Raw genomic sequence first — 6,481 nt, forward strand, 5'->3', positions numbered from 1 at the left:
GCCGGCGGGGCGGCGCGCAGACACGGCCCGGCCCGGCCCGGCCCGGCCGCCCCACGGGGAGGGGGCACTTTCCGCGGGCACGTGTGGGGACCGCACGGCCTCACCCAGCCCCGAGCCCCGGTGTCACACAGCGGTGCCGGTGTCACACAGCGCGCCAGGAGCGGGACGGAGGTCCCGGAGGGGTCACTCCCCTGGAGCAGTTCCCCCTCTCCCCTTGCTTTGTTCGCGGGTGTCCCGAGCCCGCCCTGCATCAGTCCTTGCTGAGAAAACGTCGAATGCGGAAGCACAAACTTTTTGGGGTTCTTTTTGTAGGGGTTTTTTTTTTGCGGGGGGCGGGTGCTCCACACCGAAGTGAGTTTCTCATCTGCATCCCCGACCCGTGGCAGGGACATGCTCTGCGGCGCGCAGCATCCCACCTCCTTGTCCCAATGAGGCTGCGGAGCTGGGGCTGGCAGGCAGTCTGTGCCAGGGATGTGATAAGGGGCTCCCCCCTGCCAGGGGCTCACTGCAGACAGGCTGTCAGGAGGCATCTGCAGCTCTGCATCTGTTGGTGATACTGGTGATAGAGGCGAAAAACACACGCAGTGGCAGAAGTCCCACTAGTGGCAGCAGCCTAGGGAGCAGTAGTGGAGGAATGTCCAAAGGAGCACCGTCTTCCCCAGTGCTGGGCATCCCCCCGGGAAGCAGCTCAAACTCGCAACCAAGGGATGCAAGGGGGGTGCAGATCTGCCTCCCTCCCTCTGCACAGCCAGCAATGGGAGCTGTGGCTTCAGCCTGCAGGCGTGCAGCCCCTGGGGTCCCCTCTTTGCCAGGCTCAAAGGAGGGACATGCACCATGGCTGCTGGAACAGGCCTTTCCTTTAGTGCCTTTTTCCCGAGACTGGTGTTTCCAGAACAAGCACGAAAGAGCACGATGGAGCACGGGAACACTGAAAGGGAGATGGGTGTCAACCAGGGGAGACCTTCCAGCATTTGTTTTGTGGGAGGTCCTGCAAAACGAATGCCAGCATGCATGGATGGCACAGGATGCATGGAGCATCCAGGGGAGACACAGCTGCAGGTGAGGAGGAAGCAGTGTGTAACCTCTGCTTCAATCTCCTCTCTCTGTATAACATTGAGCTGTCAGGAAACAAGGAGCTAGGCCTGCATTTCAGGGTCATTCATGCTTGGCTGGTGGGGGTGAAAACCTCAGCTGCTGCTGATTTAATGGAAGAGACTGCCTCTTTCTGTGGGCAGTGGTAATTCCATTAGGGCAGTGGGACAGTGGTGGCACAGCTGCAGTCAGCTCTTCATGCACCAGGATGGTGCATGAGAAGGATCTGTGCCCATGCCCAGGAAACCCATTTGGGAGTGAAAACAGCTCCTTCCAAAGGATGTATATATAGATATATGTATGCTCTACACAGGGAGTGTATCTACTGGAATTTTTCCAGTGGTGGGGTTATGGGTATGAATTCCAACCCAACAGCCACCCAAGAACCAGTTTGTAGGCTCTCTTTGGAAGCTGCTCTTGAACAGTGAACTTTTATGCACTTTTTGCACACACTTTTTGCAAGTGTATATAAAACATTGGTTTAATCCTATATATTCAATATATATACACTTCACTGTATAGCTCAATGTTCTGAGAATGAATGCCACATGGCAGTGGGCTGGCCAATTGTTTCTGACAGTTTTGTTCCTAGGCTCCTGAGTTATTCCTGCCCGAGGACAGAACAGCTGCAAGGGGAGATTTATCCAATGGAGACTAAAACCAACTCCCCAATAACAGTGGGATTGCAGGAAATCTTTTAGTAGGAGATATCCTTCTCACCAGCACCCCAGGGAGATAGTAGGGTGCATGTGCATGTGTACCCTATCAGGGAGGTACCCCATCAGGGAAGTATCCCTTGTGCAGTTCAGTGCTGGGTGGGACAGGGCAGGATCCAGACCTGGGGCTGGACAAGCTGTTCCACTGCTCTCCAGAGAAACTGCTGCTACTGCTTCTGCCTGTATCTAAGGGCACCAGAATCTTGCAGGGAGGTCGGTGGGGAGAGTGCAATCCCTCCAAGGGACTTTTCCCCTGCTTTCACTTCCACTCTCCATGAGCAAGTTCCTGCCTGTGCATTTTCCCAAGCTGCTTCACCACGAGCTGTAAAAGGCAAGGTGGAGAACAGAGACAGGCAGTGACTACTGTCAAGGAAAACAATGGTTTAAAGCTATTTTGAGCTTTGTGGAAACAATTTGTTTTGGTTTTGTGGCCCCAAAGAAGAGCAAGCTTCTGTCTCCACCACAGGATCTGTTTAGTGTTGAGTGGCAGATAAGCCTCAGAGGCTGCACCCAGCCTGGTGGGCACTGTGGGACATTCTGTCTTCTGTTGGCCCCCACAGTGACCTGTAGAGTGTTGTGAAGCTCCAGATGTGTCTGTGGCAGCTAGAGTAAACATTCAGAAGCAACTAACCTCTGCCTGGTGCTCTCTAAGACAACTATGGAGTTTTATTTCCAACCCTTGAGGTCTCAAGTGGGAAATTCACTTTGCTCCATGGGCAAATTGATCAGACTCCAGTTGGGAAAGCAGAGGATATGGGTGGAATATCCTCTGTGTGGGCTCCTGGAAGTCCCATACTGTTAGTTTGTGAAGCCCACTGCAGTTTCTAAAATAGGCTGTATGGCAAAGGCTCTCTTGATGATGAACAGGATAAGTGCCAGTCAACCAGTGTTATTCCTGTGTAACTGAGCTGAACGCTACACAGACTGAATTTAATTTCATGATTAGTTATGCCAGGAGACCACAAGTATTGGATAGGTGCCTTTGTTAAATGAATCTCATGGAAATAATTACTGGCTCCAAGAGAAGGGGCTTGCATTTTCAGATCTAGATACAACTGGAAGGTGTGGGAAGGACACTCATCCTGCACACCAAATCCAGATGAAAACCCATAGCCAAGATGCTTGGTGAGAAGTGCCAAGGATGGCACACATGCATGTGCCCCCCTCTGGGATCTTGGGAAAAGGATCTGTGCAAGCCCCCACGTGCTAGCACTGTTGAATAAGAGGCGCCCCTGCCTTGAGCCTTAGCCAAAATCTGAGTCGTTATTATGGCCAAAGACACGCAGGCTGGACATGCAGTTTCCAGAGCTGGATGTCTGCAGCAGCACTTGCACACAGATGTGTCCATTTTCCTATGCAGCTCTCACCTTGATTCTTCATGGCATGAGTCCTGCTGTTTCCACATGCCTTGATAAGTCAGTGCATCAGCTGAGCAGAGGCAACTGCCCATCTACACCACATCTATACTATATGCATCTCTTACCATAAACCTTTTCTGCCATAGATTAAAAGGAACCAATTTCTTTCGCCTCTGTTGTAAGGAAATGTCAGAAGCAGGGACAGCTGGCTCAGCTGAAGTGAAGGAGTCAGATGAATATGCATGATGCTAAGACATTATTAACCTTGTGAATTTAATGTTGGAAATTTGACCTTTCTTCTCCCACCTCTTCCCCCTTTGTGAATGGCTGTCCCTGCTGGACACGCCTCTCATGAATTGAGAGATGTCACACTGTGTTATTCACTGTTCATGGCGGCACGTGAGTGCTCTGAGACAATTAATCACTCCAGTCCTGATTGAAAATTCTCAGTCCTTCAATTTTCTGGATGCATTTGACTGAGTAATGTCCTTGCAGAGACAGGGGAAAGAAGAGTTTCCAATTCATTTGCAGGTATTTGATGATTTTAAAAGCTGTTTTTGTGAAGCACCTCATGCATGGCTCCGTATCATGAAGGAAAACCCAGGCAGCACAGCTCATCAGGCCAAACAGGCATAAACAAGCTGGCCAATGACAGGCTCAGCTCACACAAATCAGGCAGCAGCTAAAGGGATACAAGGGTGTTTGGGTCAGAGAACCTGGTCATGCTGGGGCTCTGTTTGAAGCAGGGGAGCTGAAGTGTATTAACTTGCACTGAGCATGGGAATCAAAGAGGCTTCAGATGCCAGGGCTCTTTGGGCTTCAGGCTGGAGAAATAATAAAGGATCACATAAAGCATTTTGATATTAAACAGCAAAAAACTTACTGGAAGGAGAAGAGTTGTTTTTTATTAAAACACCTGCTGTTCCTGGGCTGCAGAGCTCCTGCTTACATCCTTTTCCCATCCTCCCTTATATGCTTTCCCCCTCCTCAGGCTTCACTCCCTGATATGCTTTCGAGGCCACATATCTTCATTCCTTGCTGCTGTGCAGGGAATGTGGCCCTGCCTACCCCAACCATGGGTGTGCTGTACTGCAGGGGTTGCTGGTGGGATAAGATCTGCAAAGATTGCTGTAACAAGAGGCCTCCCACTATAATACAAATGTCCATTTAAATTTTTAGGCTATCATAATGAGCTACTTTGTATTACAGTACTGGCTTAATTTCCTTCTCTGAATTTGGTCCCTTCTGGTGCTGGAGCAAGGTTTTATCTGTTTGAATCACTGCATCATCATCAGATGTGGTCTGCAGGCACCGACTGTCCTCCAACAGCCCATCTCCTCACCTGGAGGCTGTAGTTAGGGGTATGGTTGCCATGGCGGTGGCAAGACAATTAAAATGGCTTTATAATCAGCTGAAGGTGCTGACTGTTTCCAGGATACTATATATCCTAATCAATCTCAGCTCCAACAGACCTTGGAGCAAAGCCAGATCCAATGACAGCAGTTGGTGGTGTTTAATTTTTTTCTTTCTCCTCCAGCCCCCTAGGGTTAGCTTTCCTGCATGGGTTTGTAGCTGCAGTTCAAGGTGAAAAAAAACCTCCATAGTTCCTGGCTGTGGTTATCTTTTGTCCTGCAACCTTTGATTTGGGCCATGCAGCACAGAAAATGTGTGAAGTTACCACCATCCCTCTGACCTCCTGACCTGCCAGAAGCTGAACTGGCTGCTTTGCACTGCCTGATGTGGGTGCTGCCTTTGTGATGAGTGCAGGGAATAAGGGATCTCTTTGTGGAAGGCTCCTCCTAACAGGCTGTGCTTCTCCCCTTGCCAGGCCATTCCCTGTGGGTGGTGGGGGCTGGAAGCAATATGTTGGAAGTCACACTGTATCCCAACAGCTTGGGATTCAGAGCTGTCAAGCAGTGGCTCATTGTTAGTACAACTTCTTCCAGAATGCCAGAAAAAGAAAAGGAGACTTGAAACTTTTTATGACCTGCTGACACATGAGTCTGGTAGGAAACTGACTGTGAATCTGGAGAAGTAGTGGAGGGGTTTGGAAATCTGCTGCTGCTGCTCATTACAGGGTTGTTTTTTCCTACAGGTAGCAATGGGAGCCAGAGGGCTCCTCCAATTTACATCTGGTTGTTCCAGCTGGCTTGCATGGATCAATTTTGTGGTGTAGGTGCTGCCCTGTGCTTGGTCAGCCTTTCTTGGGAGTGTATAGTATTTTTGTGAGGGCTTTTTGTATTTTTGCCATGGTTCAAGAAAAGTCGAATTCCCGTTTTAGAGAGTTTCTGACCTACATGAGCCCTGAGAAGACTGTAGAGTCCCAGGGAGGAGGCTGGGCCAGCTGTGTCCTGCAAGTCTGGATGAGTCTGCAATGCGAGACTACAGGATGGCACAAAATGCCACTCCTGACTGCTGCTACTAAGAAAACTTAGCTCAGGGCTGCTCTGTGTGGCCCTGGGCACTTCCCCCAGTGCAGGTGCTACAGTGGGTTTCAATTTCAGGGCTATTCTGCACTTTGTGGTGACACTGTCTAGCTCACTGTTCTTAACTTTTTCTGGTATTCTCACATACAAATCAAACGCTTAAAGCCTCAACAACTATCAGCATTAAAATAAAATTAACTTGAATCTAACTTAGGTTTATGGCCCTGCTTAAACCTTCTAGAGTTGTGATCCATGTTTTGGAAGCTGTGATGTCTTTGCAATCAATCAATCAATCAATCAATCAATCAATCCCATGCCACCAATGACTGTAATGAATTTGCTTTAGATAATCAGTCTCTGAACAAATCTCCTGAATTTCTAGCATGCCCATAGATTTGCTAGCTCTGCACTCTGTTGGGATTTACCTGATCCTTCCAGCTGGAAGAGTCTGCCAACAGCCTCCACTTCACAGAGGGGACCCTCCACCCAGGCCACCACTCCTGGCATCTGCTGAAACAACAGATTTGGAAGCATTAGCCTGCTCTGTTAGTCTCCAGGTCAGAGGGCCAGTGAAAGTCTCCAAGATATACCAAAAACCTTGTCTGGAGACTCTCTCTCCCTTAAGGAGCCTGCTACCTTCAACACTTACTCAGTGACCAAAGACAATAGCTTGAAAGAACCCTAATTTCTAAAGATAAGCAATGTAGCTACGTAAATGAAAAGTTGCAGGTTTCCTTAAAGGCTCTGTTTGAACATATTTTTTCCATGACTCCCCTTCACACCATTAGGTCTTTCTGGCAGCTCATTTTGGATGATTTTGTTTCAAAATATGTTTAGAAGCTTAGGTTCTAACAAAGGATAATAATTACCCAAGTAACAATGAACTTAA

Source organism: Fringilla coelebs, assembly GCF_963513975.1.
Source record: "Fringilla coelebs genome assembly, chromosome: 6".
NCBI lineage: Eukaryota > Metazoa > Chordata > Aves > Passeriformes > Fringillidae > Fringilla > Fringilla coelebs.